The following is a 24,373-nucleotide window of genomic DNA, read 5'->3' as shown; positions in this document are numbered from 1 at the left end:
ATGACTGCCTAGCTAGATAATATATGCTTTAAGTAACATAAGGTGATAAATCACCACCTGGGTTTTTTTAACACTTACCCTTGTAAAAAGATGGGGGCAGAGAAAAAAATTTCTTCATTTCTTGTTGCAGTGGGGATACTGTAACACGCCTATATCAAACCAGGAGTCCCGTGGAAAAGAAATATCTATGGACGGATTCTTGATAGATGTTTCAGAGATGTTTATTTCCCCAGCCGCATGGCCGGGCTCTGCCGAGGAACTGTTCCAGTCATGGGACCCCAGGGTCCTTGCCCGCACAGGGGAACACAAACCAACCAATGGGGAACGAGGCTGACCAGGGGCAGGGAAACCCCGTGCCTCCCTCAGGGCTCCCAGGGCTACATGGCGGGGGAGGGACCCCAACATTTCACCCGTTTTATTTTAATAAAAGGAGAATGAAGACAACTGGATAAACATAACAAGAACAGTTTCAAAACAAAACAAGCCACCCTCCTGAGTCTTTAAATGTCCAAACAGATTCTGTGGAACATCTTAGGGCTGACAGAAGGGAGACAGAACTCTCTGGACATGCCGGTGGGGAAACTGAGGCAGGAGAGGGTTCAATCTCTTCCCTCCCCCTTTTCATCCCCCCATCGGCATTGGAGAGGAATTGTAGGGAAATGGAATTGTATAAGGAAGCCATGGGGTGAAAAACGGACTAGGAATAAACTGGGGATAGGGTAAACTTAGGAAAGGGTTCATATTGGGTATAGGGTAAAAGGGGAAATTAGGCTGTGGGTAGGGAAGTCGCTGGGATGGATATTGTTTATAATTTTGTGCATAACAGCTGCCTTTGACTGGAATACCTTCAGGCCCAGTAACATTCCCTGCTTGTAAACCCTTCTTTCCTTGCACTATATCAAATTGAACAACTTCCCCATCTCCTACACTTTGCAGGTAATTTTTAGGGTTATTCCTTTTAATGGCAGTTCTATGGATGAATAAATCTTCCCCTGTATCATCTCGTGTTATAAATCCATAGTTGTTTTTTACATTGTACCATTTCACAGTTCCTGTGACTTTCGTTGCTAGAATGTCTCCTATCACGTGCTTGCGTGTTTGTCGTGGGTGCCGGTCCCGCGTGGCCGCCGCCTCACTGACTCCGACGTCTCGGTCAGGCCCCCGCGCCGCGGCTGCTCTGCGCTCTCTGCACGGCCCCGCTCCGGTGCGTGTCTGGGCTCTGCGCGGCCCCGCGCTGCCATCGCCGCTGGCTCCATGGCCTGTGAGTGGTTCCGCTCCGCAAACTCCACACTGCTTTGAGAGCATCCCCGTTCCGGCTCGACGCTGCGCGGCTTCTCGTGTCACTGTGGAAATCGCCGCTTCTCCCTCCACAGGGCTCTCTGAGCCGTGTGCTCAGAGCGGGCTTCCACGCTGAGCCCCGGTTCCTGGCTGCTCGTGGCCCACGGCACCTGCGGCGCCTGCGGCATCGCTCCCTCACTCGCGGTCGCGTGGCCGGGGACCCCAAGACAGGGATGGGGTCCGCGATAAGGCGCGCACTCCCGAGGAGGCCGGGCGCATCCAGCGCAGGCACCTCCACCGGCACGGCTGCAGTCATGCGCTCCCGGGATGGCTGCCATGCGGTCTCGGCCACGGGAGAAGTATGACCTTCTCCTTTAGGGGTAATGGGACCATACAAATGCTCCTGAAGAGCTTCACTGATTATAAAGGATGCATGGAGAGCTTCTATCGCTAGTCCATCCCTTAGCTTATCGCCGATCTCGTTCCAAAAACACCCCTGACAAGATCCAGGAGGTTCGATATCAAAAAGTAAGTCTCGAGAAATATAGGAGAACCATTTGAAAAGCCAGATAAAAAAGTGTTCAAGATCTCCCGGTTGCATTACTTTTTTGTTTTGTTGTTCAAGGATTCCTTTTACTTCTAGATACATTTTTTTCTGTGGCTCAGAGAGCCCCATTTCCCACGATTCTTCCATAGTTTAGATATGGAATAGCAAACAAAACCAAGAAGAGGAATCCAAAGTTTCTAGGATTTACTCACACAAATCAGTCGCTTAGGGATCGGGGATCGTTCTGCTCACAATTCTCCACCATTTTGTTGCAGTGGCGATACTGTAACACACCTATATCATACCAGGAGTCCCGTGGGAAAGAAATATATATGGACGGATTCTTGACAGATGTTTCAGAGATGTTTATTTCCCCAGCCGCATGGCTGGACTCTGCCGAGGAACTGTTCCAGTCACGGGACCCCAGGGCCCTTGCCCATGCAGGGGAACACAAATCAACCAATGGGGAACAAGGCTGACCAGGGGCAGGGAAACCCTGTGCCTCCCTCAGGGCTCCCAGGGCTACATGGCGGGGGAGGGACCCTGACAATTTCTGTTCCTCAATTTCTGTTTTTACATCATCCTAGAAATTACTGTTATTTTTCATTTTCTCAGCCTAGCACCAAACCTTTGGATTAAGTTTGTTTGTGACTAAATGTACAAAACCTTCAGTCTTCACATTTGAACAGTAAATTCTTACCTTTCCATGTTCCATCATTGAAAGACACATTGTAAAAATAAAGGTTCTCAGCTTATTTTTACCATAAGTGTACAAATACTTCAGGAAACTGTCCACTATAGCATATAATCTCACCTCTCCATAGCAAAACCTTTGTTTTATTCTTTGGACTCTAGAGTGCTCTTGAGGAATCAAACCTTCATGAAGTATTTTTTTTTCCAAGAAAGAATGGAATCCTAGAACACACCTTTTTTCATTATTCTTAGAGTCTGATAAAAGGTTTACTGAATTCTCTAGTGAATTTTATACTAAATGTAATAGGTCTTTAAATAAACCCTTGGTGAAACATTTCATTCTTACTTTTTTTTTGCTTACTGTGTACTATAAAAAAGTTTTGCTTAAGCCTAAATATCTTACTGTTTTATTGTATTTTGAAATCTGCCGTAAGTGCTTATTTTCTCAGAGTTACGGGGTTTTGTCTGTTTTTGTTCTGGTTGGTTGGTTGGTTCATTGGTCGGTTGGTTAGGGGCTGTGTGTGTCTCTGTGTGTGTGTGTGTGTGGTTTTGGTTGGATGGTTGGTTTTGGGTTGTTTTGTTTGTTTGTTTAATTTATTTACTAGTCAAGCTTTTTGAGGACAGGTTTGCTCTTGAAATCCATTTCAAGGTACATTTGCTCTTAGGGAACAAGTAGACTCTTCCTCAGACAGAAGAGGACTGTAAGTGGATGGAAGTCAGAACAATCACAGGCTTAATGCAAGTATGTGATCTACTTCATTTAAATTTATGTAAATGTATCTTGAAGTGCTTATGGAAGTAGTAAGTATTCATCAGCCTATCACTGTGAGAAAAGTTTCAGGAACTTCTCTGACCCAACAATCCAACATAGATCCAGTTAGAATTAAATGGAATTTTTTCACTGTTCCAGTTAGAAAAGATTGTTGTTTCCAACTGGACAATTCTGACTGGTTTTATTAATGTGATGGTATCCATTAAAATATAGGTATTCTCTGTTGGTCATCAATAAAATGTTATTCTGCTGGTTTACAGTCAATAATTTTTCTGTATAGCTTTGCTTCTGCTCTCATATATTGTGTGAACACATACATACCTAAGTAGACTAATGTTACAGAAGATGTACTGCACAAAATTTCTCAATCCACAACCTTTTCAGTTCCAATCTTCTCCCTACAATTAACAGATCATTATGGGGAACAAGTTCAAACAAATATCAGAATTTGAATAAAATTCATGGATTCAGCCAGCAGTGGAAATCCTATCTTCTTTTCCCCTTGCTTTTATTACTTTATTTGAAGTACATGAAACTAACACTATGCTACTATTTGCTTTCAATAAAATAACTTTTTTTAAAGTTATTGTCTCATGCTGATTGTTTCCTAAGTCCTGTGTCTGTATTAAATCAAAATGCTTTAAATGAAGCATTACAGATATTTAGTCTTGGGTATTGACAAAATTAAAATATCCAATTTTGGTCAAGATTGTAAAATTGCATATTAATGACTTGTTCCCAATTATGTGAATAGAATTTGCCTGAGGGGAAAAGCTACTACTCTTTTGGAAGTGTCTTAGATAACTAAATCATTCAAATGGCAAAACCACAGAAGTTTTGAATCAACTTATTCCCATTAAGTGAAATGCTATTTTTCAAGAGAGACATATAAATTTAGATCATGACAAACAACATTGACATTTTTTTCTCTACAACCTCTAAGGTCTTAAATTTTATTTTTATAATTGTTTTTACTTAAAGTACAGTGATATATTAAACAGTGCTATATTGGATGAGATTAACCTTTCCAGAGGGATTATTGTGTTATTTGTTCCAAATACAATGACTTTGGTCCTAGTATCTTCATGAAAAAGAACAGAATATGTCAATACAATGAATTTACTGAAAAGGCAACCTGCTAATGTAAGATATATTATAATTTAAGTGCTCATTACATCACCTGTTCAGTATATCCAGTGGACTATACAATAAAGTTTTTTGGTACATATAAGGCCTACACATGCTTCTGTATATTTATAGTTGCTACAACTCACTACTTGTATTACAAAAACTTTTTAACTTTCTAGAAAGAATATATCCAAGAAATAATTACCATTTAGACCCCTTGTATATAGGTTGTGCCTCTCTTGTTCATATGGTTAAGTATATAAATACCAATTTTGATATTATGATTTTTTATCCAATCTCAGACAACATCAGGAAGTTTATCTTCTCACTGTTGTTTTGCTTTTCTTCTTCATTAATTACCCTTAGAACCACCCAGATCTATTTAGACTCACATGGAGAAACTCCCAGCTGCCTGTCTTTCAGTCTTCACTGTTTTAAAAGAATAAAAACATCCACTGTAAGAAAATCACACAGCAAATCACACTCTAAAGACCTCCCTCACTAGGTCAGGCTCAAATACCCAGGGGATCTACATTGTATCTTCAATCTAACAGAAAGTTTTTCTCTCATGATTGCTTGCTCCATGTCAATGGGATTTAATTGCTACCAATCTGATTGCTACGAGATCCTCTGAAATCCAGACTGTTTGCTCAAACCTGGGTCTCTAGAAATCCATCTGTTTGCCTGTTGTTAATGAAACGTGAATGTACTTGTGTCAGCATCTTTTTGGTATGTTAAGGACCAAGTACTACTTTTTAGCTACCTCCGCCAAAAAATTACATTAGGACTTGGATTTTTTTTTCCACCCAGCATGATTGTACTTTTCCTGATAATCCCAGGAAGCAAATCAGTGAAAAAGTTCACTGTCTGCAGGAATCAGAATGAGGACAATTAGAATTGTCCAAATGAAAGCCTAATTGCTGAAAGTACATATTACTAGATATGAGACAGAATAAAGAGTATCCTGTCAATAAATATATCAGAAATAACAAAATAACAAGCTTAAACGTGTCTTTTAGAAAAGACCAAAAAAAAAAAAAATAGGTAGATTAATTTTGCATTCAAATTACATGCTCCAAACACAAATGGTATCTGCTTGTGTCTTGGGCTGCCTGTATGATACGGTACTCCCTATCGTCTGCCCTATGCCAGAATCCTGTGCCTTCCTATGGCTTTAAGCTGTTTCTCAGGAGAGGGGGGAGAGAAGCCAGGTGAATTTTTCAGAGCAGTTTGTGCTCAAGGACACACACTCCCCTGTGCTCCTGCTGCTACAGAGCCCAGGAAAGCACCTTCCTGCTTTCTTTCCTAGCTCTCGGCTCGTTTTCTCAGGAGAGAGACAGAGAGTTAAAGGTCTTTGCTTTTTAGCTAGCCTGCTAGCTGAGGCAAGAACTTTCTTGGGACTGTTCTGCTCCAGTCCGGAACAACATCATCAGGAATCCCCACACCGTGGTCCAGAGAGGCCCACGCTGAACCTCCAGAGAGGGCAAAGCCACACCCACAGAAAGGACTCCGAAATCTCCCCAGGTTTCTCCTCCACAGCGAGAGGTTTTATTATTTAACATTATTCATTTTGTGTGTGTGTGTGTGTGCCTGCATGCACTTTGCTTGTCAAATAAATAATTTTTTTTTTCACTTTCCTCCGAGGAATTTCTTTCTGAACCTGGTGGGGGAGTGGCTGCTGAAATCTGCCTTCTAACAGAGGGACATTCATTTCAGACTTTTTCCTCCAAATTTGTCTCAAACCAAGACAGCTTTTCAGATACATATCTCCAGAATACATAATTCACACTGATGTAGGGCAGTAGTCTACACTATGTGTTTTAATTTGCTAAAAGATGTGCAAATCATTTTTAATCGTTCTACAGATTCTCTTTCCTCCTCATATTGGAAACTAAACCAGAGTCAAAATACTAAGGAAGTTGATTCCTGAATAAAAAAATAAATTGAAAACTGTGTATAAACTGTTTGCTACATTTAACACCCATTTTCAGATATTACTATATTTCTTTAGAAGGGGCTAAGAACACTTTTCATGAAGTAAAATTAAGCAAAAACATGTCAGGAGGGAAAAGCTATTACATCTCCCCCTATTACTCAACGCTTGACTAAAATTTCAAAGTTGATCAGATGATGCATTTGCAATAAATTCAAAGGTGCATTTCATGCAATCCAGGGAATATAAAACATATTCAACACAAACAAAGTAGCAATTATTAGTTGAACATTAGTAAGCAGAGTTTTCCACAAGAGTTTCTTCTGAGTAACTCAAGAATTTTAAAGGAATAATTCATCAATTACATATTTGCTCCAAAACATTTTACTTCAGAATTGTAAGACAATAAAAATCAGACCCTAGTATGAAAATATGAAATCTGGTCAACTCTTAAATCAAAAAAACAAGGCAATACATATGATGATGAAAATATAAGCTTTAGGTATCTAATTTAGCAATATAATATGCTTACTGTAGAACCACAAAAAAAAACCCCTGAAATCTTCAGAACAAAGGAAGAATGTGCCAGGCAAGAAATTCCGATGATCTATTGGGTTGGAAAACCCAAGAGGGGATCATACTGCCATCATCCAAATAAGCCTAAAGGAATCAGGTAAGAATGAGTACTAAGCTGATTTAACTATCTACCAGGCCCTCAGCTCTGTCTGTGACTCTGTGATGATCTGTGGTGTAACATAATCATTCTGCCACTTGTATGCTGTGTTTCTTCTTCTTCGTAACAGTGGATTTACACCAATTTAACCCTTCTAAACAAACAGCAGAAAAAGCTTATTGTTTTTTACAACTGTGTTTTTTTATTACTTTAAATCTGTGTTTCTTTCTGTACCATTCTATTTTGCTCCATTTATTTTCCCTTACCTAAAGAAGGAAAAATATTTTCTATGTATGGTATCATTAAACTTATGCAAACTCACTCTCATATTTGACCTGCATCAGCTGATTGTCAGAAATAAGAAGTTGAAGAAACTTTATTACTTTAGCTGGTGCTTTAACAATAGTAGACCAAGTGTATATTGCTATATAGGAAGGTTTTACTGATACTTTTTTGACCCAAAACCAGACAAAGCTACTTCATAATGCCCTTACTCATATTTATTAAAGGAAAACAAGTTCCTGGATGGAAGACTATCTGCTAGCTCCTTGGAAAATTCAAGGTCATTGTCCTTCCTTTGACCAACAGATCTAAAGTCCTGTCTTTTACATGTATACAGGAGCCATTAATGATAAAGAGTTCCCTTTCCTGGGCCCAGTTGTATAAAGTTCTTCATGTGTCCCATCCAACCAAACTTAAAGAAAATCATTAAAATGCAAAATAAGACCATTTGGTAAGGAGTGGATATCACAGCTCTCAGGGATTTATCATGGTGCATGGACATAGTAGGAAGCAACAGTGAGGACAAAATATAACTTGTCTGAATAAAAGGGAGTTTCAAGGGTAGTCTCAGCAAAGCTATTACTAATCTTTCAAGCATTAGTGATTTGCTTTTTCAAGGCAAATTCTTGTTGAAAGGGCCAAGGTTATAGGGCTTTTAGCACAAGACCAAAAGGGTATAATTTTCTCAGGTACATATGAATTGGCCTCGTCAAAAATCTGGAATTAAGCATGGTCAGGAAAAGTAGAAGAAGGCCAAGACCATGCTCACTTAGTAAGGAATGGAATGGCGAATTTCCTATATCAAATGTGATTGCTTTGAGCACTGGGCTGAAAAAACCCAAAGTTAGGTCTTTAGAATTACGTTGAATCTTTTAGAATGACTTAAAACTATTTAAAGATTTAGAGTGACCGAGAAACATTAAGTCATACAAAGTTGAACAATGTCAAATACAGGTTCTGAAATCCATTCCCCTCCCTACTTTGTCAACATATTTCAGTGCGAAATACAGTTCTTTTCCCCAGCAAAGTGAGTTTTTTAAAACATCTTTTACAGAGTTATATGTTCAATGGAAACAGCTCTAACAATTATAGTATTTTTTTTAAGCTTAATTGGATAAAATTAAAAATAAGTGATTATAATAAGAAAAGCCCTGAAGTATCTAGTATCTTCCAAACTTCCGCTACCATCCAATTTACCTTTCTAGGAATTTCCTTCCTACCCTTTCTAGCCTGAGATTTCTTACCATGCTATAAATATCCTACATTCTTCTATGGGAATTCTTTTCCTTGCTTGACACCAATGTAATTGGATAAGTAGATTTTTGGGGTTATATGGAAACCACAGAAAATTCATAATGGAATGAAGAATATGAGGTGTTTGGAAGTGTTGGATGTTTTCAAAGGCAATTTTGATGGAGATTTGAGTGACCTGACCTATTAGAAGTTATCCCTGCCCATGGCAAGGGGAGGGATCTGTATTAGATGATCTTTGATGGTTCTTTCCAACCCAAACTATTTTATGGTTCTGTGATTCTAGTATTTTTAAATATTGTATTCTTTTTCAGCATGATTTAAGTCTCAGCACATTAATACAGACATATTACTGATCAGTCTTGCCAACAGCTAGACACTGTCATTTGTGGAAAATTCCAGATCTTAATTAAAACTTTTGAAACTTGTGTTTCAGTGCCAGAATTAAAATGGTTTGGATGATTTTTTTGGGTATCATAATATCATTCAAAGTGAACTTATTTGTTGTACGACATAGACAGAAAAACTTAGACAATACTGTGTTTTTTCTCCATGTGTCTGACGCTTTGTCCAGAGCTGCACCTAGCAATTCTATTTTGTGCATGTGACTTTTGCTAGGGTTCTTTTAATTAAGAATGTATGTCTGTGATTTTATGGCCTGCTGACTGTAGAATCAATGTATTGATGTCAAAGACTTCCACAGTTATATTATTAATCATCTATGTGTTTATACTTTTCATTTTGTTATGAGTGCCTGGGGCATCTCAAAAATCTTAACAAAAGATCTGTTGTTTGTCTGCATAGGTCAACAATAGGTACTATCTGTATCATAGCTTGATACCTGTATCTTGGCAAGAGAAAAAGATGAGTACATCTACAGAAGTCTATAACAATAGTTAAGAATTTGCAGAATGTAAACTAATAAATCAGAAATATGCAAGAACCCTAAAAGCTAGACTCAGTTATTTTCTCATGGATGACATTCCAGCAGTTAATCCTCTTTGGTATCCTTTTTTTCATCTATATATTATCTAATTAAAGGATTTTTAACTAACATATTTAAATGCTTTATAACTTAGCAGAAATATTTCACGATTTTTCTCATATAAGTTGGTTTATCAGTTGCTCTCAGAGGGCTCTCAATTAGCAAATCTAAGCTCCTACTAAATTGTTACTTTATGAAAAATAAGCAGAATTAAACTGACTGATAAGAAGTTTGTGGGTTGTTTTCTTTCTCACCTTGTTATTAGCTCTACTAAGTATAGTAGTGCTTATGAACATCATGATTATGGACTTCCTCTTTCTAAGGAAGAAGCTTAACATTCTGAGTTTACAAGAATGGAGAAATACAATCGGAACTTATGAATTCACATGTGTAGCTTTTCACTAGGCTGAAATTGAGATTGCAACTTCTGTTTCAATGGTAACTCAGTGGCCTCCTAAAAAAACATTCTTCAGGTTCACCAGAATTTGTAAATTTTATTCTCCCTTTGCTTAAGTGTTATATAACTACCAACATGGATAAAAATATACTTACTGCCTCTGCTACTGCCGTTCACTGGGGAGAAAGATTTTATTTCATTATATTTACTTCAGTTAGAGCATTTTTGTGACTGTAACAAAATAAAACGTACGTGACTGACTAATTTTACTGCTGCCAGTCGGACTAGTTTCACTGCAGTTCAATTAATTATGCCAGTTTTACTATTCTACTGCTAAAAGCTATTTGTCTAGCTTAAATTCCATGCTTGCTACTAGGACTTTTTATTATGCCTATTCTACACGTAGCTAAATAGAGGGTCAGAGAGGATTAGTGATTTGCCTAAGGTTGAACAACTCTTACTAGTACACATTTCTGCAAAAATAAAAAAATTTACATATCATTCTCTTCTCTTGGAATAGTCACAGAGAGAAATCTCAAATTTTTGGAGCATTTTGAAAGTCTTGGGAACTCAGAAAGATTGAAATGGACTGAAAAAAACAGTGAGGAAAGAAACACTACCACATGACAAAGGAAAACTTAGTGTTTGGTTAGGACTTAGGCTGTTTCCATGTTGCTCTGAAAATCAAAACCAGAATTCCATATGCCGTAATTATCATTCCTGCATGAGAACAGATTTTTTTTCAAAATCAGGTTTGTCTCAATTATTCATTTAGATATTTTTAATAATGTTCAACCAGTAAAGTTATTTTACAAAGACTGAGATTCAAATTTCACAATTCAGTGGTAATATTAACAACACTTGACTCACGCTGGTTCCTTCCAAGCTGCTTCAAAATTCCTATTTTTAACAACATCTGGCAAGAATATGACTATTTGCTTTTATTATCCCAGCATTAAATTATCCATTAAATTACTCTCTTCCTCCTTTAGTGTTGTCATTACTTAACTTAGAGAAGTCTTCTTTGTGATTTATCACGCAAACTCATGATTGGTATCTTTTCTTGTAGACTGCTGTTACCTTACTAGGTGTCTTGGGGTGACTTTGTGATGTGTATCCCCTATTGCTGCCCCATGCCCAGAAATTTTTTTTTTGCCTTTCTATGCCTTTACACTGAGCCTGAGAGGAGGAAGGAAAAACTGAGTAAAACTTTTTCAAAGCAGTTTGCAGCTTGTTCAAGGTCACACAGAGACAGAGACCTTTTTTCAGCTGCGGCAGGAGAGGGAAAAGGAAGGGGAGCACCCGGCTTGCTTTTCTTTCCAGACAGCTTTTGGCAGTTTTTTTTCCTCAGCTCCTTTTCCTCTGGAGAGTTGAACTTTTGTTTTTCCTGGGACTTTTTTTCCTTTTCTCTCTGCTGGACTGTTTCCAAATCAGAATAGATAGGGAGGAATTTCCACCGAGGCCTTGGCCCTGGAGGTGGGCCCACCACCCCGTCCCAGCTTCAAGGAAGGGGAGAGAAAGATCTATGGAAGGACTCTGAAATTTCCCCAGGTTTCTCTCAGCAGAGAGAGAGGTTTTATTATTTAGCATTATTATCCTTTTCCTGTGTGTTTGTTAAATAAATATTTTTTATCTCTTTCACTTTCCTTCGAGGAAAATTTATTTTTCCCGAACCTTGTGGGGGAGGGGTGGTTGTGACCTGCCTTCTCTCAGAGGATATATTTCTACATTTGACCAAACTGGCACACTAGGTCTTCTCTCCTACTCCAGATTCCCACTAAGATTTACAATAATTGCAGTTTGAATTGTTTTTATTCCCTCACACTTGAGGCTGCATGTCTGAATCAGAGGATAATTCAAAGTGAAAATAATCCTAACAATAAACTGATCTTCAGTTTCTGGTTTTGATAGTCATCAATTTACCTGCCATTCTTTATACTTAAAGTACTTGTCTCTTCCGTACCTCCTGCATTAAATATGTATTCCTCAAAAAATTCAGTGTTTTATCTACAGTTAATCCCCTTCATTTCCTTTTCAGGTGACAAATTATGCTCACTATTTGTGCAAAGTGTGATCTGACTTTAAGTCAGTTTCCTTTTGAGTTTCATATGCTACATATTATTCAATTAGATTGAATAAACTAATGTTCAATCTGACTGATTTCAGCACCATCTCAGGACAGCTGTAGAGGATTGAGAAGCTGCTAAACCAAATCATACCTTAACTGTAATAAGAGTAATTAATTTCATTTAAATATTACGAGATATTGATAAGCATGGGCTCTGATGAGTAATTTAATTTCTGATCCTCTCTTTGTCTCACTTCTCTTCTAGCAGATGTTCGTCTACCATTAAGATGTGTTGTAAGATTTCTAATTACAGTAAATCACAGGGGAGAGTTTCGGTGTTGTACTTTGAAAAAGAGTTACCCAAGTCCTTCAGTGGGACTCTGAGCACAGGGATGCTGTTCAAAAGAATCTGGACAAGCTCAAGAAGTGGGCCTATTCCTGGGTTGGACCAACCCTTGTTTCAATACAGTTTGTGGGGTGAAGGAATTGAAAGCCCTCTGGAGGAAGACTGGAGAAGGACTTGGGTGTCCTGATGAATGAACAGCTGGACACAGTCCCACAAAGCGCACTGACAGCCCAGAAAACCAATCATATCTGTGGCTGCATCAAAAACAGCATGACCAGCAGGCCAAGTGAAGTGATTCTCACGCTCTACTGCGCTCCCGTGTGTCCCCAGCTGAAGTATTGTACCCATCTCTACGACTTTCAGTGCAGGAAAGACATAGACATGTTAGAATGCATCCAGAGGAGGGCCTGCAGAATGACTCGAAGAATGAAATAACTCCCTTGCGAGGAGAGGCTGAGGGCTGGGGTTGCTCCGCCTGGAAAAGGCTCTGTGAGACCTTATTCTGTCCTTTTAATACTTCATGAGGATGTATAAATAAGATGGAAAGAGACTTCTTAGTATGTCCTACTGTGATAAGACAAAGTGATGCCATGATGATTTTTTACCTTTTCTTTTAAACCCCTGTTATACCTTTTTACAACTTCTGTATTCCTAGTGCTTTTTGCTTACATTCTTGGAATTGTTTGTTCAGCTAGGAGACTAAGCATTTTAAAAGCTTTGTAGTTAGAGGTTAGTGTGCCCCAGAACCCAAGGTCCTCTCCAGAACACATTTTGTAAACTATGATAGAACCATCCAGGGGAAAGTTCCTTGGGGAGGGGGGGTCATTCAAGCCTCTCATTGGAGACTTTTTGATAGATATGCTAATTAGTAAGACCTACAATGTTATACCAGGTCTTTCAAGGGAGACACTGTGGTGTGCATTTCGGTGCGTTTGACCTGGACGCGGTGCACCTAAGGATCCTTAAAATAAATACCAAAGCAAAATCCCTTTTTCCCTTCTAACTGTGTTTGGCTCTTGATTTTAAGACCAAGAAAAGGCATCAAAAGGATAATTTTTAAACTAAAAGAGGGCCTATTTAGACTAGATACAAGGAATAAGCTCTTTGTGATGATGGTGGTGAAACATCAAAATAGGTTGTCCAGAGAAGTGGTAGATGTGCCACCTCTAGAAACATTCAATCAAGGTCAAGTTGGTCAGGTTTCTGGGCTACCTGATGTAGAGGAAGATGTTGCTGCTTATTGCATTGCTTATTACATGACCTTTAAAGGTTCCTTCCAAACTGAAATATTCTAGGATTGTATGAGATTCCTACAGAGGTGGTAGATGACCCCTTCATGGTTGGGTTGGAAAGCGCTCTGAGCAGCCTGATCTAGTTGAAGATATTCCTGTTTCTTCCAGGGAGGGTTGGACTATATGACCAGCCCAAACTGCTCTATGATTGCATTATTCTAACTTCATATAATAGCTCTCCACCTGGAGAATGGAGGAAGAGTTGGATATGGTAATTATGTAAATCAGATACTTTTTAAGTTGGAAAATGTGTTTACAGATCTGGATTTTTTCTTAATCTTGTCTCAGTGTCAAAACGATTCTGGCCCAGCAAAACTGTACAGGTATTAAAAAAAATAAGGCTCCAATGAGTCAGCTAGCTTTTCAGCCTTTGTGCCAATGAAATGTGAGTGTTCAGCAACAGACAAATTCCAGCTTTAGTGTTTTTTAAGCAATTCGGGAGAAAGTGCTGAGTTGTTTTATTACCATGCTCTGAGAACATTCTGCAACTTTATTGGTCACCATCAATTGTTTAATCTGAGATGGGAAACTAGTGAGGGGAAACGTTTGGTGATCTTGCCAAAACCAAAAATAAACCCTGAAGTATTGTCTCAAGTATAGCAAGCAGGGAAAAATGTCAATATACAAGGATACAAAAATTAGGTTAATTAGTTTCTGGTGTTTCATTAAGGCAAAATTAATAGAATTGTATGATAGAGGCAACATAGTCAGAGAATTTTATCCATGGATAATGCAAATTTTCTGATGTTTTTCAATGGGTGTATGTAAACTAATGTTTAATACAAATGTTAGAGAGTTATATGCAGACTCTGCTTGTGGCAATATGCCTCTGTGTCCTCTAGGAACAGCTCCCACTCAGCCCGGTCAGCTCAGGACACAGCAGGCTGAGGGGGCCAGCCTCTGATATTGGAGTGATCGGAGGTCTGGCTCGTGGGTCCTTCCAAGGGACAGGTCAAGTATAGAAGGACCTTTTATTCAGAAAATGACTGCAACCCACGCATGAATAACTGTCAGATTGACATTCCTGTGGCTGGTGATCCAGCTGAGGATTTTGATCCACTTATATATCTTTCCCAAATGCCAAGACTTTTATCTGAGGTGATGGCCAATGGTTAAAGAACAAATTATTGATGTATTATGCACTGTATCTTTCCTGAGCTGGAACGACAAGGAGAATCCTGTCAGACAGTATTGCATGTGAACTTATTTCATGAGTTACACTTCTTTGAACAAAGGATTATGGGAAAACCTTCCTTTTTACTTGAAATTCTCTCTATTAACGGAGGATGTTATAGTACATTTAGGAGCTCATTCTAGAGCTGTATCAGCATTGCTGAACATGTGCTGAATCAGCAAAAAGGAGAAGTAGTTTCCTTTTTTTTCTATGCAGTGCCAACTGATAGGAGTTAAAATGTAAAGAAAACACAGTTTCCTACACAGAACACTTTCTGAGTCTTTATAATTAGTTTTTCTGAAGTATGATTTGCACCTTTTTGAAGTATGATTTGAACCCTTTTCACCCTGTCCTCCTCCAAAAATGTGTCAAAGAAGAATAACAGTTCCACAGACACAGGCTACAATAATATTTAAAGCACAATCCACAATTTTGGATCTAAAAATATATTGCATGAGATGAACCATGCAAAAAGGTCTTAGAATCCTGGAAATTCAGACTTTAACAGACATACCAGTATGGGCACCAATATTCAACAAGTTGCAATCTACCAGTGAAGTGCTCAACCCACTTGTAACCTCATACACCTCATTCCCTAAAATGAATGGGAATAATGTGATCAAAACCTCTGTTTAAAGATGGATATTTTAATTACTTTTGATTTTGTATGTAAGAACACAAACAGCAGTGTCTTCAAATGCTGGATCACATACCAGTATTTATGTCATGCACAGTTTTAAAGTTACTTTACTTATTGTTAATAACTGAATTACAGTAATTGTAGAGAGTTGTAAGTAAAGACTGGACTGCATTGTACATTCACATAATGTTACACAGAAGATAAAAGTAGAATCAAGTAGAAGGGGTCAGGAGGGAGGGAAATAAATTGAAAACAGTCAAACATTCAAAACCCCATGTACACAAAAAGCAACCAAAAAAACCGAAATACAAACGTACTCAAATATCTTTTGTCTATATTACTGTGTTTTCACAACACACTTCCTAAATTATAAAAGGATTTTATTATTACATGTTAGTAAACATATAGTAATAATGTTAGTAAACTAGCTTTTTTATTATGCAGGTTATCACTAAAGACACCAAAAAAAAATGCTGTATTACAGTACAACGTGCTAGTAAGTTTCAGCTCCAAGCTTGATGGCTGGATAGTGCAGCTGATCTAGAAAAATCAATCAAAAGTAATACAATATGTTTCAGGGATTGATATTGCTTCTTTCTATGCTGTCATGGCTTCAGCCAAGGACGGGGTTAATTTTTCAGAGTAGCAATGAGGGTTTGGAACCTGGAGCTGTGTGGGCATGTCTGGGTTGTTACACTATGCCACCTCACATCACTGCTGGGGGGTGGAAGTCTGGGGCCCTCACTTCTGAATAGAAGGGGAATGGCTTTGAGTGGGCAAAAAAGTCTGGATGAAGTGGGTCTGCCTGCCTGTTTTGTTCATTGTCTCAGGGTTGTGCCATGTCAGGTTAGGTCAGTGAGCATTTTGCATGTCAAACACCCTCTTTTTGTACAGTGCTGTTATCAGTGTTGTTGCAATTACTATTTGTTTTCTTACCTCATTGCTATTTCCAGTAAATTGTTCTTACCTCAGCCCATTATCTCTGCTTTTTGTCTCTCTCACCAGAGTGTGTGGGAGGAGTGGAGCAGGAGTGCCATACCCAAACTACAACAAAAATAGTGAAAACTTAGAGCCCTGTCCTACCTGAACCATTATAATTAAATTGGAATCTCTATTTTAATGTGTATACATGGACACAAGATAAGTGAAAGTTGGTTTTAAAATATATTTTCAAATCACTGTGTTTTGATATGGAAAAAATATTCTAGTTAAGGTTTTAATGAGCAATTGAACAAGGTATTTTACTCTATTATTTTAGTTCACTTAGGACAGATAGCTTAGATTGATAGCTGGCCAAAACTCAAACAGGACACCAAAGATAATTACTATTTTCCTTCAAGTTATTTTTTAGGAATCTTTAGGACATAACTTCCATAAAAGAATTCCTTGTCTAGGTTGCTGTTACTTAGAACAATGTCTTCCAAACACTGGAGAACAAAAATAATCCCCCACTTTTGGAGTCATCACATACATTTATTCCTTTGGGTTTTTTTTAATTTAATGGTTTTATGGTTTTTGTTTTATGATTCTATAAACCACTGTGGACCATTCTACTATGCCCACAACTTTAACACTACTGCTCAGAATAATAATACCACTCAAAAACCATTCTGAACATTTTTCATTCAGTTTTCTGAGCAGAACAGTTTTCTTTCCACACAGCAGACAATCTACTGCAATAGTAGGTGGCCTAGTACTCTTTGCAATCTCTGTTTTAATCAAAAGGTAGCAGAGTAGGATATACACAATACAGTCATTATCTTCAGCATCCATGAAAGCTCAGGTAGAAGAACAACACTCATCATTTGACTTCAACAATAACAACATATCAGTGTTACTCCATCATGTATTCATCTTCCTGTTGACGCTCAAATGACATCTGTTACTATGACACAAATTTTAAGGAAAATTAACTCTATATGCAACCCAGCTAGTTTATTTTCAACTCAGAACCTCCCCCAAAAGGTTCCTTATCCTCTACCCCCAAAAAGAACAAACCACCACCATCCCCCCAAAAAATAACCACCAACTACTTGTTCAGACCAGAAGAGACAAGTGCTTTGAAAAGATAGGTATGGCAATAGTCTTCAACATACCTACATGGTGTGATTCTTGGAGTATCCTGCATAGGGCCAGGACTTGAACTTAATGATCCTGATGGGCCCTTTCTAACTCAGCACATTCTATAATTCTACAATTCTACATTTTTAAAAGCACACCTTCTCCCAAAAGCTTCAAAATCTTCAAATATGTATAACTCTCAGCTGCAACTGGGGAGTAAACTGTTCTTCTTTCCCCTGTCTCTGAGACCCTTCTAGCTCTTGTTCCTTTCCAAAGAAATTTGCTGTGATACTCATAGCTACTAATTAAAGATGAAAACAATCCAGAGAACCTAGAGAGTACAAAACAGGGCACAGTTTACACTGCCATTTCTACTACAGGATGTACTTCCTTAGTATTGTCACATTAACCTTTTTTTTTGTTAACTATAGCCTTGTTTGAAGGTACACATGGAAAACATTTAAACTATTAATGATCTCTCTCAGTCTAGATATTAATTAATATTTTATTCCAGCTTTCACGAAACAGGAGGGATTCTCTGCAGTAACTCAAATTGCAAAAACCATCATCTTAATCTGTAAAGCAGAAAATATGAAAGCCCACAGGGTCTGACAGTTACCAGAAGCACTCAATAGCACCTAAATTAAACATCTCTTTCATTCAGTGTTTGGGGGTTACAGTCTCACAGACCTGAAATGCTAACATGGGTTGAAGCCGTCGTAGGAACAACGGGTGCTGACACCATCCTCAGAGCAGAGAGCAGCAGAGCAGAACTGCTTCAAGAGAATGCTTAGGTGAGAGGTCCACAACCTCACTGGGATTACACAGACGTGGTAGAACAACCCTTAAGGATGGACTGCTGCTATGAAGACGTACTGAGTCTTTAGGGAAAGACAGGGTGAGCAGGCATGGAAAAGACTAGACTGACAGACACTGAAGATCCTTTCCCACTTGAATTTTGAACATGTCATTCTTCAGTCTGTACTATTTACAATTTTTTGTTGTTGTTTTCAAAAAATTTGGTTTAAATGCCATAGAAAGTGAAAATTTTAAGTTGGTATTCCTGATTGTGGAAGCATGAAAAGCAGATGAAGGAATCTAAGTAGAGGTTGTGCCAAATGCAACTGGTTCAGCAGATCACTAAGATCACAGCACATCTACAAGTAGTTTCTAATGTTGTGGGGGCTTTGATAGTGGGAATACAAAGTACAGGCTAAAATAAGAATCAAGCTATACCCAGGCTAAAATACAGTTAGGACCGACTAAAACCAGAATCCATTAAGAAATCAAGGGACAAAAGACAAAGAACAAATTTAGAGCTATAATATACCCAGGTGGAAGATGAAAGACATCAAGTCAATTAAAGAAAAAGAAACTGTATTATGATAAAACCCATTTACATCCTTGTGGCAACAAAGGGGTTAAGATTCAGTACGTAGTTTTTCTACAAACACCTGCACACAAGTTGTCATTAATTGTCTAGCAGAATATATGCATGAGAGTACATGTAGGGCGTTAGTAATTGATAAACAAGTATTAACTCAGGAGAAGTCAATTTGTTTTGGATTGAGAGTATTTTTGGGGATTAGAATTCTAACCTGTCCTAAGGGGGATGATGACACAGACTAAACAAAAACATAAGGATTAGTGTTTATGGTAATATAGCAGGAGGGCTAAATGAATGGGTAAATAATAACTGAGAACAATATGGGGGACCATAAATAAAGTGAAATTTGTGCTAAGCTTGGATTCCAATGCCACACTCACAACTAGAGAAGAGTCTAGTATTTTTTATTGTCTCCAAAAGCAAAAATTCTGTACAGAGGGATATTCCAGAAAGGCTGACAATAGTCAAGTTTTATTTTAGGTCTGAATTTGGAACACTATGGAAAGATGCGTTTAAATTAATTATTTGAAATCTCTCTCATATAGTAGTATTCTCAGCATTTTCTCTGATTGTGAACCAAACTCAATAGGTAAAGCCTCTCTAATTGTTATATTTTGTGCCTAGTTCTAGTCTGGTTTAGCATGAGTTTTGTGACATATTATTCAGAGTTTACAAAACATTATTCAGTGATGAGAGCAATATAATTGAGACACGTTTAAGACTAAAGACCTCTATCAGTTTATAATATTGCAAATCAATTGGGCAAATATCGCTACACAACTAAAACTCTCCATTCTACTTTTTCATTCAACAAACTATCCACACTTGAGTTGTGCTAGAATTGTGTAACTAGAAACACAATAGCAACACAGCACCTGTGTACTGTTCAACATGGGCATCCGAAGACAATCAGTAACATGAGATTGGGATTCATAAAAAAATACACACTATTAGAAAATAAAGTATTAGAAAAATTTCTTGACGGGAGACCATTTAAAGTTGTTATAATTAATAAATACACCTGCTAATATGCAAGAAAAAGGAGAATGAACTGTTCTGGTTTCCTTTTTTCCCACCATTCCCTTATTAACCTATTTGATTTAAGATTAAATATTTCTATTACATTGTTTCCTTCAAATTTTCAAGAGTGTCCTTCACAACTTAAGTGAAGAGAATTTTGACATTATCCTGACAATATTCTAGGTGTTGCACTCTCAATGGTTAGGGCATATTTTTACCCTTGACTATGGAAAAACTAACACACAGCAGGACGGAGTTGTTCTCATTCTGTTTTGAGTATATTTAAGACACAAAATTGTTTATTATCTGCGACATCTTGCCTTGACATTTCTAATGTAATTTCCACCAACTTAAACCTGAGTTTTGAACATTCTGGAACTCCTGTGCTACTTCTAAAAGATTCACAGGCAATGAGGTTCTAAAAATATTATTATTTTTCTTGGGTTTGTAACATTTTCTTACATTTTAATAAACACTCAACTGAGATACTCTGGAAGAAAATAATTTATAATATAAATGTCTACAATAGTTTTACATTCAGTATCAAAAATCAAATAAGAACAAACAACAATGCATTGCAGAGGTAACAGCATGGGTTTTTTTCTACAAGTACTAGAAAATTGTTATTAAAAAGCATGGATGGCATACACACACTATCTTTAATAATGAGATAAACATGAAATTGTACCTTGTGAATTATTCATGAAGCTAAATTTGACAGGATTAAGTTTTCTTACCATCAAGCTATTTTATTAATTTTATTCTGAGCAGGAACAGTGCTTTTAGTAAAATGCTAATTCCACAAGGAGGAAATGTGGCCTATAACATACTTTTAAACCTGCAGGATCTATAGGTTTAGACAAGCATGACCTATGCTGCAAAGAACCTTAAGAAAGCTCAGAGATTATTTCTTCTTTCATGTAAAAGGATCCATAATTTCACAGAGAAAATGGAGGAAGAGTTAAAAAAACCTTAGAATTTGATTCTTGAGGGAGCTAAGGAGAAACCAGACACAATCACTGGTTTTAAGACGCATTTAATGAAAAGAGAAAGATTGCAATAGACTTGGATTCCATCCAGACTTACTGGCACACCAACAGTTGATGCAACTAAACATAATTTTCAAACAGAAATGTTTAATGAAAGGAAAATTTAAGAGTATTATTCTGGAAAAATGATCTCCTAGCTTACTTCCATACACAATGCTTAAAAGAAAAAAAGGTCATCTGTCCCTTAGAAGTACTGAAACAGACCTTTTTGTCAATTTTTTCTAATGTGAAAAGCATTTTGGGGCATCAGGTGGGCTATTCAAGAGAAGATTTGTAGAAATATCTAAGAAAATTGGAATGCCTTTTTTTTTTCTTCTCACTTCAAGGCATAAGTAGTCACGTTTTAATATAGTAACTGGCAGTGCTTAAAATTAGACTTAATTTTTAATAAATTAAATTAATAAATCCAACTCTAAATTCTACAGTAGATAGGGGCAACATTTTTATCAGCAGAAGATGAGGAGTGCTAGACAAAATCTTTTTAGCCACTGGAGTTCTACTGAAATTCTTTGAGCAAAATAAATTTAACTTACAAGGCACATTCATCAGAATAGATAAAAAGATCTGTGAATGATCTAGACTGTGAAAGATCTAGACTCCTCTTCTAGAAATCTTTCAAAAAATAGGCACTATTTACAAAAGTGGACGAAAGAGTAAAAATATGAAAGCGGGTAGGAGGAATCTAACACAAAACATATTAAATATTTTCACAGCGGCAATGCTTTAAATTCCAGAGTAAATCCTGTAAGCATAAAATAAATTTTAAAATATATTCAACAAGAGATGTCCCCTCTTTAAAATACTGGTTTTACTCAAGCTTCAAGAGAAAGTCTTAGTGTAGCCTTTCTCCAATAACAGAGTGTAAGAGAACAAAATTTCCTTAGAAAATGTCCTATTAAAGCAATCTACAAATAGCTGAGATGTTGAAACTGCTAAAAACTGATTATACATATCCAGGAGAAAATTCCTCTCTGTATGGAGGAACCACACCATGTGATTAGAACAATGCAAAAATGGTTCTCTGCGTTCTCTCACAGCTCTGGAGCAGTGACTGAGGTCATGGTCAGCATAATGGGCAAAAGCCAGACATCCACAGCTGCCAGTATAGGAAGGGAATATATAAAAAGAGGCCAACCAGCTCTGAGGAACACCATGCATGTGAGCAAACTCAAAAGTTCATACTGTGCAGTTTTGATATGCAGGATGTTGCTGTCTGGCTCTGAAAAAATAGCTAAATTCCTGCGGTAACCATTTTCACACATCTGCTTCTTGGATACTTGAAGACATCAAGCAGCTACTGGCCTTTCCAGGAGTCAGAACATAATCATTACCATATGCCAGAAAAACCACTTTTCTAGGTGTTCTAAAACATTTAAAATACAATGTTGAACTGTAAGTGTTCTGTTGGTGCTCGCAAACGTCAAGAAATGTACTTTTCAAAGTACCTTTAAAAGCTTAGTGCAGCAGCCTCAAAAGTCAAGTCCTTGTCTATTTCAGCTGGTGGGGGGGTCCGTGGCTCTGACCCAGGAAGAGGTGACTGGTCCGGAGAGATGGTCCCGGAAGGGATCGCCTTCCCGAGGCCCAGTGTCTTCCTCTCAGCTGCTGGCAAAGGAGGGCCCTTGCAGAGGCTATCAGCTCTTTAGTGATTATCAGCTCGTGATTCCAGCTCAGCTCTGCAGGGCATCCTCCAGGCCAAACCAGACCAGAGAGAGACGAGAGGCCCGTGTGGCTGGTTCCGCACAGAGGTAGCTTTATTGTTGGTTCCCTCCGGCGAAGGGGAAAATCCAGGGACGAGCTCTCTCCCCCTCCGGCGAAGGGGCTTTCTTTTATAGGGATACAGGGGATCAGCAGGGGACCAATGGGTTACAGAGGGTCTGGGACAGACCAATGGGTTACAGAGGGTCTGGGACAGACCAATGGGTTACAGAAAGATCTGCATAGTGTCTCTCAAAGGATTGTGGGTCCACTTTTCCTCGCCATGACCCAAGAAGCGGCTGCCCCTTTCAGGGAGTCCTGCTGGGCGATTGCAAAATCTCTTGTCTCAGCAGAGATCCCTCCAGGGCGAGGGCTGGGCATATCCCACAACTCCCCCTTCTGTATTTAAAAAGGCATTCCCAGCAGCCTTTTTGCAGCAACGTAGGAGGCAAGAGAACATAAGTAACACAATAATAATTACAATGAATACCCACAAAACTCCCTTAATCAAAGATGCAATCCATCCCGTTATTCCCCATCGTCCAAAAAGGTCTTTGACCCAGTCTAGGCTCTTATCTACTTTTATGTCCTTTACTAGTTCTTGTAGTTTCTGGATGTTTGCCTGGATGGATGTTGAGTGTGAAGAGAGATTGAAGCAGCACATCCCTTCAAAGTCTTGGCAGCCATGTCCGTGGGCAAGCAGTAGGTAGTCTATCGCTGCTCGATTCTGTAGGGTTGCGTGTCTGGTAGTCTCCTCATCTCTTAAAAGATCGCTCAAGGCGGTAGATGTCGCATTAGCTTGTTTGCTTAGCCAACACCCTAGGTGATTGATATCTCCAAGGGCCTTGAGTGCAGCTAACCAAGGGGTGAATACGGAAGCTGCAACTTGTCCTGCCTTATTCCAGTTGTAAATGTGGCTGTCACAACTTTCGTCAAACTCAGAAAAGGATCTCTTTTGACGTGTTGATGTGTCTGTTTGTTTCCAATTATGTAACAATGTAATATTTGGGGTGAGAGTAGAAAGCTTGCCAAGGCTACAGGGGCCTCCTTGGAGGCGTGAGGGGATTCCGGCCCATACTCTGTCACCACAGATAAGAAAGACTCCCCGGGGCAACACTTTTGGGTGGAGAGTGGACACAGAGAGTACGTGGCTGGTGTAATTGCACCAATCTTGACTATTATAGGCTTTGTTAGATGGCGATATGTCTTTTCTGTATGTATTTTTTGCTTGGTCAATCCCTGGCCAGCGTTGGCTTTGTAGTCTAAAGTAAAATTTGACACAATATGTTGCTTTGGAGGACCCCAGCAGGTTTAATTCTTGGGGTTCATCTCGAGCATTTGGCAGAATCTTTGTCCACTCATCCCAAGTATCTACCGGGTTGGGCCTCTTACCTGTGGTGCAGAGGAGTTCTGAGTTAGTGATGGGCCAATCATCTGCTACTAAGGGAATTCCTACCAGGCACGTAGAGAGTGGGTTGTCTACGCTTCCCATGGACAGGCACAGATTGTCTTGATTGAGTGTCTTTGCTAAGGTCACCCAAACATTATGGCTAGGCTGTGGGACAAGCCAGCTGAAGGCGTGTGGCACGGCGAAGAACATTGAGGCAGCGGTGAGGACAGCATCAACGTAGATAAATTTCATCTTTGGGCGGGGATGGGGCTTCTGAGAGGGAATATAAGCAAGATTTGTTAGCTCTGTGGA

This window comes from Aphelocoma coerulescens, assembly GCF_041296385.1.
Source record: "Aphelocoma coerulescens isolate FSJ_1873_10779 chromosome Z unlocalized genomic scaffold, UR_Acoe_1.0 ChrZ_unloc_scaf_2, whole genome shotgun sequence".
NCBI lineage: Eukaryota > Metazoa > Chordata > Aves > Passeriformes > Corvidae > Aphelocoma > Aphelocoma coerulescens.
The sequence above is the reverse complement of the archived record's forward strand: the minus strand, read 5'-3'. Positions refer to the sequence as shown.